The sequence below is a fragment of the Cololabis saira genome, unplaced genomic scaffold (assembly GCF_033807715.1).
Source record: "Cololabis saira isolate AMF1-May2022 unplaced genomic scaffold, fColSai1.1 scf375, whole genome shotgun sequence".
In the NCBI taxonomy this organism is placed as follows: Eukaryota; Metazoa; Chordata; class Actinopteri; order Beloniformes; family Belonidae; genus Cololabis; species Cololabis saira.
Genome location: NW_026906539.1, coordinates 1 through 12,043, shown reverse-complemented (window position 1 = coordinate 12,043; position 12,043 = coordinate 1). Strand labels below are relative to the sequence as shown.

Genomic DNA, 12,043 nt, shown 5'->3' with positions numbered 1-12,043 from the left:
GGACGTGGAAATTAGTAATTTTCTCCGGTCGCGGTCCGCCAAACTCCCATGTTTGTTCATAATGTGGCGCTCGTTCACGGTTCGTAATACGAGTCCGAGAACACCACGAGAGAGTTTAGAATGCTCGGGAGGGTAGAACAGCGTCGTTCGGCCAGAGTTTTGAACGCTAAATCGATCGGGTCGGGACTTCCAGCCGAGGACCGGTGGTCGACGAAAAAGTGTCCGACAACGGTGCGCCTTTCTCGGACTCGGTCGGCTGGAAGTCCCGGTCCTCGGCCCGGTTCTCATGAATTTTAGAGGACCTCCAGCGGGGTTTCTGGGACCCCAAAGATGCTCATCCACGGTTGTTTCACCTCTCTAGGACCTTCCAGGGCTGAGAAACCAGCCATCAGCCTGTTTCAGGCAGTTATGTTTCTTTTTTTCCTGCAAACTTGGACATTTAAAGTGTAGGTGAAAGGAGAATGACTGGCTCTTGGTCAGTTGTGGAAGTGCAACAAAAATGCATTTCTGCATGAGACCCAATGCGAGAAAGAGATGGTCTGCCTTTCTGTCCTGTGCACCAAGAAGAGGACTGCAGTGGTTTTCCAAGTCCAAATAATGTTATTGGAAAGTCATACATGTTTCCTCCCAGTTTCGAACAGGGGACCTTTCGCGTGTGAGGCGAACGTGATAACCACTACACTACGGAAACTGACATGCTTTGAAAAAGTCAGGCATAATCAAAAAAATACTATAAGAAATCTCTTGCTACAATTCTTGACAGCAAGATGGATACTGAAGGTCAAGTCAAAGTTCAAAGAAGTTTCTGATTACAGCTGACAAAGTAATTGCACCAATCCAAACGATTGTGCTGCAACTTTGAGATACCCAATGCTGCAGCAGGAGATTACCACCTTTCCGCTGGCTCTCCGCCACCTCAGCGCAAGGGGAATGTGGATGAAGCCGCGCGATTCTCGGCTGGTTCCCCAGATATAACCAATAAAAATGTTTTATACTTTCCTACAAACCTATTTCACTGCGTTCCAAATTGTCTGAAACGTGCTCTAAACCACTTTCTGGAAGAACCTTTTCGGACGTGGAAATTAGTAATTTTCTCCGGTCGCGGTCCGCCAAACTCCCATGTTTGTTTATAAGGTGCCATGTGGCGCTCGTTCACGGTTCGTAATACGAGTCCGAGAACACCACAAGAGAGTTTAGAATGCTCGGGAGGGTAGAACAGCGTCGTTCGGCCAGAGTTTTGAACGCTAAATCGATCGGGTCGGGACTTCCAGCCGAGGACCGGTGGTCGACGAAAAAGTGTCCGACAACGGTGCGCCTTTCTCGGACTCGGTCGGCTGGAAGTCCCGGTCCTCGGCCCGGTTCTCATGAATTTTAGAGGACCTCCAGCGGGGTCTCTGGGACCCCAAAGATGCTCATCCACGGTTGTTTCACCTCTCTAGGACCTTCCAGGGCTGAGAAACCAGCCATCAGCCTGTTTCAGGCAGTTATGTTTCTTTTTTCCTGCAAACTTGGACATTTAAAGTGTAGGTGAAAGGAGAATGACTGGCTCTTGGTCAGTTGTGGAAGTGCAACAAAAATGCATTTCTGCATGAGACCCAATGCGAGAAAGAGATGGTCTGCCTTTCTGTCCTGTGCACCAAGAAGAGGACTGCAGTGGTTTTCCAAGTCCAAATAATGTTATTGGAAAGTCATACATGTTTCCGCCCAGTTTCGAACAGGGGACCTTTCGCGTGTGAGGCGAACGTGATAACCACTACACTACAGAAACTGACATGCTTTGAAAAAGTCGGGCATAATCAAAAAAATACTATAAGAAATCTCTTGCTACAATTCTTGACAGCAAGATGGATACTGAAGGTCAAGTCAAAGTTCAAAGAAGTTTCTGATTACAGCTGACAAAGTAATTGCACCAATCCAAAGGATTGTGCTGCAACTTTGAGATACCCAATGCTGGAGCAGGAGATTACCACCTTTCCGCTGGCTCTCCGCCACCTCAGCGCAAGGGGAATGTGGATGAAGCCGCGCGATTCTCGGCTGGTTCCCCAGATATAACCAATAAAAATGTTTTATACTTTCCTACAAACCTATTTCACTGCGTTCCAAATTGTCTGAAACGTGCTCTAAACCACTTTCTGGAAGAACCTTTTCGGACGTGGAAATTAGTAATTTTCTCCGGTCGCGGTCCGCCAAACTCCCATGTTTGTTCATAAGGTGCCATGTGGCGCTCGTTCACGGTTCGTAATACGAGTCCGAGAACACCACGAGAGAGTTTAGAATGCTCGGGAGGGTAGAACAGCGTCGTTCGGCCAGAGTTTTGAACGCTAAATCGATCGGGTCGGGACTTCCAGCCGAGGACCGGTGGTCGACGAAAAAGTGTCCGACAACGGTGCGCCTTTCTCGGAATCGGTCGGCTGGAAGTCCCGGTCCTCGGCCCGGTTCTCATGAATTTTAGAGGACCTCCAGCGGGGTCTCTGGGACCCCAAAGATGCTCATCCACGGTTGTTTCACCTCTCTAGGACCTTCCAGGGCTGAGAAACCAGCCATCAGCCTGTTTCAGGCAGTTATGTTTCTTTTTTCCTGCAAACTTGGACATTTAAAGTGTAGGTGAAAGGAGAATGACTGGCTCTTGGTCAGTTGTGGAAGTGCAACAAAAATGCATTTCTGCATGAGACCCAATGCGAGAAAGAGATGGTCTGCCTTTCTGTCCTGTGCACCAAGAAGAGGACTGCAGTGGTTTTCCAAGTCCAAATAATGTTATTGGAAAGTCATACATGTTTCCGCCCAGTTTCGAACAGGGGACCTTTCGCGTGTGAGGCGAACGTGATAACCACTACACTACGGAAACTGACATGCTTTGAAAAAGTCGGGCATAATCAAAAAAATACTATAAGAAATCTCTTGCTACAATTCTTGACAGCAAGATGGATACTGAAGGTCAAGTCAAAGTTCAAAGAAGTTTCTGATTACAGCTGACAAAGTAATTGCACCAATCCAAAGGATTGTGCTGCAACTTTGAGATACCCAATGCTGCAGCAGGAGATTACCACCTTTCCGCTGGCTCTCCGCCACCTCAGCGCAAGGGGAATGTGGATGAAGCCGCGCGATTCTCGGCTGGTTCCCCAGATATAACCAATAAAAATGTTTTATACTTTCCTACAAACCTATTTCACTGCGTTCCAAATTGTCTGAAACGTGCTCTAAACCACTTTCTGGAAGAACCTTTTCGGACGTGGAAATTGGTAATTTTCTCCGGTCGCGGTCCGCCAAACTCCCATGTTTGTTCATAAGGTGCCATGTGGCGCTCGTTCACGGTTCGTAATACGAGTCCGAGAACACCACGAGAGAGTTTAGAATGCTCGGGAGGGTAGAACAGCGTCGTTCGGCCAGAGTTTTGAACGCTAAATCGATCGGGTCGGGACTTCCAGCCGAGGACCGGTGGTCGACGAAAAAGTGTCCGACAACGGTGCGCCTTTCTCGGACTCGGTCGGCTGGAAGTCCCGGTCCTCGGCCCGGTTCTCATGAATTTTAGAGGACCTCCAGCGGGGTCTCTGGGACCCCAAAGATGCTCATCCACGGTTGTTTCACCTCTCTAGGACCTTCCAGGGCTGAGAAACCAGCCATCAGCCTGTTTCAGGCAGTTATGTTTCTTTTTTCCTGCAAACTTGGACATTTAAAGTGTAGGTGAAAGGAGAATGACTGGCTCTTGGTCAGTTGTGGAAGTGCAACAAAAATGCATTTCTGCATGAGACCCAATGCGAGAAAGAGATGGTCTGCCTTTCTGTCCTGTGCACCAAGAAGAGGACTGCAGTGGTTTTCCAAGTCCAAATAATGTTATTGGAAAGTCATACATGTTTCCGCCCAGTTTCGAACAGGGGACCTTTCGCGTGTGAGGCGAACGTGATAACCACTACACTACAGAAACTGACATGCTTTGAAAAAGTCGGGCATAATCAAAAAAATACTATAAGAAATCTCTTGCTACAATTCTTGACAGCAAGATGGATACTGAAGGTCAAGTCAAAGTTCAAAGAAGTTTCTGATTACAGCTGACAAAGTAATTGCACCAATCCAAAGGATTGTGCTGCAACTTTGAGATACCCAATGCTGGAGCAGGAGATTACCACCTTTCCGCTGGCTCTCCGCCACCTCAGCGCAAGGGGAATGTGGATGAAGCCGCGCGATTCTCGGCTGGTTCCCCAGATATAACCAATAAAAATGTTTTATACTTTCCTACAAACCTATTTCACTGCGTTCCAAATTGTCTGAAACGTGCTCTAAACCACTTTCTGGAAGAACCTTTTCGGACGTGGAAATTAGTAATTTTCTCCGGTCGCGGTCCGCCAAACTCCCATGTTTGTTCATAAGGTGCCATGTGGCGCTCGTTCACGGTTCGTAATACGAGTCCGAGAACACCACGAGAGAGTTTAGAATGCTCGGGAGGGTAGAACAGCGTCGTTCGGCCAGAGTTTTGAACGCTAAATCGATCGGGTCGGGACTTCCAGCCGAGGACCGGTGGTCGACGAAAAAGTGTCCGACAACGGTGCGCCTTTCTCGGAATCGGTCGGCTGGAAGTCCCGGTCCTCGGCCCGGTTCTCATGAATTTTAGAGGACCTCCAGCGGGGTCTCTGGGACCCCAAAGATGCTCATCCACGGTTGTTTCACCTCTCTAGGACCTTCCAGGGCTGAGAAACCAGCCATCAGCCTGTTTCAGGCAGTTATGTTTCTTTTTTCCTCCAAACTTGGACATTTAAAGTGTAGGTGAAAGGAGAATGACTGGCTCTTGGTCAGTTGTGGAAGTGCAACAAAAATGCATTTCTGCATGAGACCCAATGCGAGAAAGAGATGGTCTGCCTTTCTGTCCTGTGCACCAAGAAGAGGACTGCAGTGGTTTTCCAAGTCCAAATAATGTTATTGGAAAGTCATACATGTTTCCGCCCAGTTTCGAACAGGGGACCTTTCGCGTGTGAGGCGAACGGGATAACCACTACACTACGGAAACTGACATGCTTTGAAAAAGTCGGGCATAATCAAAAAAATACTATAAGAAATCTCTTGCTACAATTCTTGACAGCAAGATGGATACTGAAGGTCAAGTCAAAGTTCAAAGAAGTTTCTGATTACAGCTGACAAAGTAATTGCACCAATCCAAAGGATTGTGCTGCAACTTTGAGATACCCAATGCTGCAGCAGGAGATTACCACCTTTCCGCTGGCTCTCCGCCACCTCAGCGCAAGGGGAAAGTGGATGAAGCCGCGCGATTCTCGGCTTGTTCCCCAGATATAACCAATAAAAATGTTTTATACTTTCCTACAAACCTATTTCACTGCGTTCCAAATTGTCTGAAACGTGCTCTAAACCACTTTCTGGAAGAACCTTTTCGGACGTGGAAATTAGTAATTTTCTCCGGTCGCGGTCCGCCAAACTCCCATGTTTGTTCATAAGGTGCCATGTGGCGCTCGTTCACGGTTCGTAATACGAGTCCGAGAACACCACGAGAGAGTTTAGAATGCTCGGGAGGGTAGAACAGCGTCGTTCGGCCAGAGTTTTGAACGCTAAATCGATCGGGTCGGGACTTCCAGCCGAGGACCGGTGGTCGACGAAAAAGTGTCCGACAACGGTGCGCCTTTCTCGGAATCGGTCGGCTGGAAGTCCCGGTCCTCGGCCCGGTTCTCATGAATTTTAGAGGACCTCCAGCGGGGTCTCTGGGACCCCAAAGATGCTCATCCACGGTTGTTTCACCTCTCTAGGACCTTCCAGGGCTGAGAAACCAGCCATCAGCCTGTTTCAGGCAGTTATGTTTCTTTTTTCCTCCAAACTTGGACATTTAAAGTGTAGGTGAAAGGAGAATGACTGGCTCTTGGTCAGTTGTGGAAGTGCAACAAAAATGCATTTCTGCATGAGACCCAATGCGAGAAAGAGATGGTCTGCCTTTCTGTCCTGTGCACCAAGAAGAGGACTGCAGTGGTTTTCCAAGTCCAAATAATGTTATTGGAAAGTCATACATGTTTCCGCCCAGTTTCGAACAGGGGACCTTTCGCGTGTGAGGCGAACGTGATAACCACTACACTACGGAAACTGACATGCTTTGAAAAAGTCGGGCATAATCAAAAAAATACTATAAGAAATCTCTTGCTACAATTCTTGACAGCAAGATGGATACTGAAGGTCAAGTCAAAGTTCAAAGAAGTTTCTGATTACAGCTGACAAAGTAATTGCACCAATCCAAAGGATTGTGCTGCAACTTTGAGATACCCAATGCTGCAGCAGGAGATTACCACCTTTCCGCTGGCTCTCCGCCACCTCAGCGCAAGGGGAATGTGGATGAAGCCGTGCGATTCTCGGCTGGTTCCCCAGATATAACCAATAAAAATGTTTTATACTTTCCTACAAACCTATTTCACTGCGTTCCAAATTGTCTGAAACGTGCTCTAAACCACTTTCTGGAAGAACCTTTTCGGACGTGGAAATTAGTAATTTTCTCCGGTCGCGGTCCGCCAAACTCCCATGTTTGTTCATAAGGTGCCATGTGGCGCTCGTTCACGGTTCGTAATACGAGTCCGAGAACACCACGAGAGAGTTTAGATTGCTCGGGAGGGTAGAACAGCGTCGTTCGGCCAGAGTTTTGAACGCTAAATCGATCGGGTCGGGACTTCCAGCCGAGGACCGGTGGTCGACGAAAAAGTGTCAGACAACGGTGCGCCTTTCTCGGACTCGGTCGGCTGGAAGTCCCGGTCCTCGGCCCGGTTCTCATGAATTTTAGAGGACGTCCAGCGGGGTCTCTGGGACCCCAAAGATGCTCATCCACGGTTGTTTCACCTCTCTAGGACCTTCCAGGGCTGAGAAACCAGCCATCAGCCTGTTTCAGGCAGTTATGTTTCTTTTTTCCTCCAAACTTGGACATTTAAAGTGTAGGTGAAAGGAGAATGACTGGCTCTTGGTCAGTTGTGGAAGTGCAACAAAAATGCATTTCTGCATGAGACCCAATGCGAGAAAGAGATGGTCTGCCTTTCTGTCCTGTGCACCAAGAAGAGGACTGCAGTGGTTTTCCAAGTCCAAATAATGTTATTGGAAAGTCATACATGTTTCCGCCCAGTTTCAAACAGGAGACTTTTCGCGTGTGAGGCGAACGTGATAACCACTACACTACAGAAACTGACATGCTTTGAAAAAGTCGGGCATAATCAAAAAAATACTATAAGAAATCTCTTGCTACAATTCTTGACAGCAAGATGGATACTGAAGGTCAAGTCAAAGTTCAAAGAAGTTTCTGATTACAGCTGACAAAGTAATTGCACCAATCCAAAGGATTGTGCTGCAACTTTGAGATACCCAATGCTGCAGCAGGAGATTACCACCTTTCCGCTGGCTCTCCGCCACCTCAGCGCAAGGGGAATGTGGATGAAGCCGCGCGATTCTCGGCTGGTTCCCCAGATATAACCAATAAAAATGTTTTATACTTTCCTACAAACCTATTTCACTGCGTTCCAAATTGTCTGAAACGTGCTCTAAACCACTTTCTGGAAGAACCTTTTCGGACGTGGAAATTAGTAATTTTCTCCGGTCGCGGTCCGCCAAACTCCCATGTTTGTTTATAAGGTGCCATGTGGCGCTCGTTCACGGTTCGTAATACGAGTCCGAGAACACCACAAGAGAGTTTAGAATGCTCGGGAGGGTAGAACAGCGTCGTTCGGCCAGAGTTTTGAACGCTAAATCGATCGGGTCGGGACTTCCAGCCGAGGACCGGTGGTCGACGAAAAAGTGTCCGACAACGGTGCGCCTTTCTCGGACTTGGTCGGCTGGAAGTCCCGGTCCTCGGCCCGGTTCTCATGAATTTTAGAGGACCTCCAGCGGGGTCTCTGGGACCCCAAAGATGCTCATCCACGGTTGTTTCACCTCTCTAGGACCTTCCAGGGCTGAGAAACCAGCCATCAGCCTGTTTCAGGCAGTTATGTTTCTTTTTTCCTGCAAACTTGGACATTTAAAGTGTAGGTGAAAGGAGAATGACTGGCTCTTGGTCAGTTGTGGAAGTGCAACAAAAATGCATTTCTGCATGAGACCCAATGCGAGAAAGAGATGGTCTGCCTTTCTGCCCTGTGCACCAAGAAGAGGACTGCAGTGGTTTTCCAAGTCCAAATAATGTTATTGGAAAGTCATACATGTTTCCGCCCAGTTTCGAACAGGGGACCTTTCGCGTGTGAGGCGAACGTGATAACCACCACACTACGGAAACTGACATGCTTTGAAAAAGTCGGGCATAATCAAAAAAATACTATAAGAAATCTCTTGCTACAATTCTTGACAGCAAGATGGATACTGAAGGTCAAGTCAAAGTTCAAAGAAGTTTCTGATTACAGCTGACAAAGTAATTGCACCAATCCAAAGGATTGTGCTGCAACTTTGAGATACCCAATGCTGCAGCAGGAGATTACCACCTTTCCGCTGGCTCTCCGCCACCTCAGCGCAAGGGGAATGTGGATGAAGCCGCGCGATTCTCGGCTTGTTCCCCAGATATAACCAATAAAAATGTTTTATACTTTCCTACAAACCTATTTCACTGCGTTCCAAATTGTCTGAAACGTGCTCTAAACCACTTTCTGGAAGAACCTTTTCGGACGTGGAAATTAGTAATTGTCTCCGGTCGCGGTCCGCCAAACTCCCATGTTTGTTCATAAGGTGCCATGTGGCGCTCGTTCACGGTTCGTAATACGAGTCCGAGAACACCACGAGAGAGTTTAGAATGCTCGGGAGGGTAGAACAGCGTCGTTCGGCCAGAGTTTTGAACGCTAAATCGATCGGGTCGGGACTTCCAGCCGAGGACCGGTGGTCGACGAAAAAGTGTCAGACAACGGTGCGCCTTTCTCGGACTCGGTTGGCTGGAAGTCCCGGTCCTCGGCCCGGTTCTCATGAATTTTAGAGGACCTCCAGCGGGGTCTCTGGGACCCCAAAGATGCTCATCCACGGTTGTTTCACCTCTCTAGGACCTTCCAGGGCTGAGAAACCAGCCATCAGCCTGTTTCAGGCAGTTATGTTTCTTTTTTTCCTGCAAACTTGGACATTTAAAGTGTAGGTGAAAGGAGAATGACTGGCTCTTGGTCAGTTGTGGAAGTGCAACAAAAATGCATTTCTGCATGAGACCCAATGCGAGAAAGAGATGGTCTGCCTTTCTGTCCTGTGCACCAAGAAGAGGACTGCAGTGGTTTTCCAAGTCCAAATAATGTTATTGGAAAGTCATACATGTTTCCGCCCAGTTTCGAACAGGGGACCTTTCGCGTGTGAGGCGAACGTGATAACCACTACACTACGGAAACTGACATGCTTTGAAAAAGTCAGGCATAATCAAAAAAATACTATAAGAAATCTCTTGCTACAATTCTTGACAGCAAGATGGATACTGAAGGTCAAGTCAAAGTTCAAAGAAGTTTCTGATTACAGCTGACAAAGTAATTGCACCAATCCAAACAATTGTGCTGCAACTTTGAGATACCCAATGCTGCAGCAGGAGATTACCACCTTTCCGCTGGCTCTCCGCCACCTCAGCGCAAGGGGAATGTGGATGAAGCCGCGCGATTCTCGGCTTGTTCCCCAGATATAACCAATAAAAATGTTTTATACTTTCCTACAAACCTATTTCACTGCGTTCCAAATTGTCTGAAACGTGCTCTAAACCACTTTCTGGAAGAACCTTTTCGGACGTGGAAATTAGTAATTTTCTCCGGTCGCGGTCCGCCAAACTCCCATGTTTGTTCATAAGGTGCCATGTGGCGCTCGTTCACGGTTCGTAATACGAGTCCGAGAACACCACGAGAGAGTTTAGAATGCTCGGGAGGGTAGAACAGCGTCGTTCGGCCAGAGTTTTGAACGCTAAATCGATCGGGTCGGGACTTCCAGCCGAGGACCGGTGGTCGACGAAAAAGTTTCCGACAACGGTGCGCCTTTCTCGGACTCGGTCGGCTGGAAGTCCCGGTCCTCGGCCCGGTTCTCATGAATTTTAGAGGACCTCCAGCGGGGTCTCTGGGACCCCAAAGATGCTCATCCACGGTTGTTTCACCTCTCTAGGACCTTCCAGGGCTGAGAAACCAGCCATCAGCCTGTTTCAGGCAGTTATGTTTCTTTTTTTCCTGCAAACTTGGACATTTAAAGTGTAGGTGAAAGGAGAATGACTGGCTCTTGGTCAGTTGTGGAAGTGCAACAAAAATGCATTTCTGCATGAGACCCAATGCGAGAAAGAGATGGTCTGCCTTTCTGTCCTGTGCACCAAGAAGAGGACTGCAGTGGTTTTTCAAGTCCAAATAATGTTATTGGAAAGTCATACATGTTTCCGCCCAGTTTCGAACAGGGGACCTTTCACGTGTGAGGCGAACGTGATAACCACTACACTACAGAAACTGACATGCTTTGAAAAAGTCGGGCATAACCAAAAAAATACTATAAGAAATCTCTTGCTACAATTCTTGACAGCAAGATGGATACTGAAGGTCAAGTCAAAGTTCAAAGAAGTTTCTGATTACAGCTGACAAAGTAATTGCACCAATCCAAAGGATTGTGCTGCAACTTTGAGATACCCAAAGCTGCAGCAGGAGATTACCACCTTTCCGCTGGCTCTCCGCCACCTCAGCGCAAGGGGAATGTGGATGAAGCCGCGCGATTCTCGGCTGGTTCCCCAGATATAACCAATAAAAATGTTTTATACTTTCCTACAAACCTATTTCACTGCGTTCCAAATTGTCTGAAACGTGCTCTAAACCACTTTCTGGAAGAACCTTTTCGGACGTGGAAATTAGTAATTTTCTCCGGTCGCGGTCCGCCAAACTCACATGTTTGTTCATAATGTGGCGCTCGTTCACGGTTCGTAATACGAGTCCGAGAACACCACGAGAGAGTTTAGAATGCTCGAGAGGGTAGAACAGCGTCGTTCGGCCAGAGTTTTGAACGCTAAATCGATCGGGTCGGGACTTCCAGCCGAGGAACGGTGGTCGACGAAAAAGTGTCAGACAACGGTGCGCCTTTCTCGGACTCGGTTGGCTGGAAGTCCCGGTCCTCGGCCCGGTTCTCATGAATTTTAGAGGACCTCCAGCGGGGTCTCTGGGACCCCAAAGATGCTCATCCACGGTTGTTTCACCTCTCTAGGACCTTCCAGGGCTGAGAAACCAGCCATCAGCCTGTTTCAGGCAGTTATGTTTCTTTTTTTCCTGCAAACTTGGACATTTAAAGTGTAGGTGAAAGGAGAATGACTGGCTCTTGGTCAGTTGTGGAAGTGCAACAAAAATGCATTTCTGCATGAGACCCAATGCGAGAAAGAGATGGTCTGCCTTTCTGTCCTGTGCACCAAGAAGAGGACTGCAGTGGTTTTCCAAGTCCAAATAATGTTATTGGAAAGTCATACATGTTTCCGCCCAGTTTCGAACAGGGGACCTTTCGCGTGTGAGGCGAACGTGATAACCACTACACTACGGAAACTGACATGCTTTGAAAAAGTCAGGCATAATCAAAAAAATACTATAAGAAATCTCTTGCTACAATTCTTGACAGCAAGATGGATACTGAAGGTCAAGTCAAAGTTCAAAGAAGTTTCTGATTACAGCTGACAAAGTAATTGCACCAATCCAAACAATTGTGCTGCAACTTTGAGATACCCAATGCTGCAGCAGGAGATTACCACCTTTCCGCTGGCTCTCCGCCACCTCAGCGCAAGGGGAATGTGGATGAAGCCGCGCGATTCTCGGCTTGTTCCCCAGATATAACCAATAAAAATGTTTTATACTTTCCTACAAACCTATTTCACTGCGTTCCAAATTGTCTGAAACGTGCTCTAAACCACTTTCTGGAAGAACCTTTTCGGACGTGGAAATTAGTAATTGTCTCCGGTCGCGGTCCGCCAAACTCCCATGTTTGTTCATAAGGTGCCATGTGGCGCTCGTTCACGGTTCGTAATACGAGTCCGAGAACACCACGAGAGAGTTTAGAATGCTCGGGAGGGTAGAACAGCGTCGTTCGGCCAGAGTTTTGAACGCTAAATCGATCGGGTCGGGACTTCCAGCCGAGG

General features: G+C 47.8%; 8 non-coding genes across 8 annotated transcripts; all 8 read right to left on the bottom strand.

Moving 5' to 3' along the window:
- Window positions 1-1,695: 1,695 nt before the first annotated feature.
- On the bottom strand, window positions 1,696-1,768 carry trnav-cac (transfer RNA valine (anticodon CAC)). Its single transcript has one exon. It is a non-coding gene; the product is annotated as a tRNA-Val (tRNA).
- A 1,004-nt stretch (window positions 1,769-2,772) lies between these two features.
- Window positions 2,773-2,845, bottom strand: trnav-cac (transfer RNA valine (anticodon CAC)). The gene has a single exon. It is a non-coding gene; the product is annotated as a tRNA-Val (tRNA).
- A 1,004-nt stretch (window positions 2,846-3,849) lies between these two features.
- On the bottom strand, window positions 3,850-3,922 carry trnav-cac (transfer RNA valine (anticodon CAC)). The gene has a single exon. It is a non-coding gene; the product is annotated as a tRNA-Val (tRNA).
- A 2,081-nt stretch (window positions 3,923-6,003) lies between these two features.
- Window positions 6,004-6,076, bottom strand: trnav-cac (transfer RNA valine (anticodon CAC)). Its single transcript has one exon. It is a non-coding gene; the product is annotated as a tRNA-Val (tRNA).
- A 2,081-nt stretch (window positions 6,077-8,157) lies between these two features.
- On the bottom strand, window positions 8,158-8,230 carry trnav-cac (transfer RNA valine (anticodon CAC)). The gene has a single exon. It is a non-coding gene; the product is annotated as a tRNA-Val (tRNA).
- Window positions 8,231-9,235: 1,005 nt separating this feature from the next.
- trnav-cac (transfer RNA valine (anticodon CAC)) lies at window positions 9,236-9,308 on the bottom strand. Its single transcript has one exon. It is a non-coding gene; the product is annotated as a tRNA-Val (tRNA).
- A 1,005-nt stretch (window positions 9,309-10,313) lies between these two features.
- On the bottom strand, window positions 10,314-10,386 carry trnav-cac (transfer RNA valine (anticodon CAC)). The gene has a single exon. It is a non-coding gene; the product is annotated as a tRNA-Val (tRNA).
- A 998-nt stretch (window positions 10,387-11,384) lies between these two features.
- trnav-cac (transfer RNA valine (anticodon CAC)) lies at window positions 11,385-11,457 on the bottom strand. Its single transcript has one exon. It is a non-coding gene; the product is annotated as a tRNA-Val (tRNA).
- Window positions 11,458-12,043: the final 586 nt, after the last annotated feature.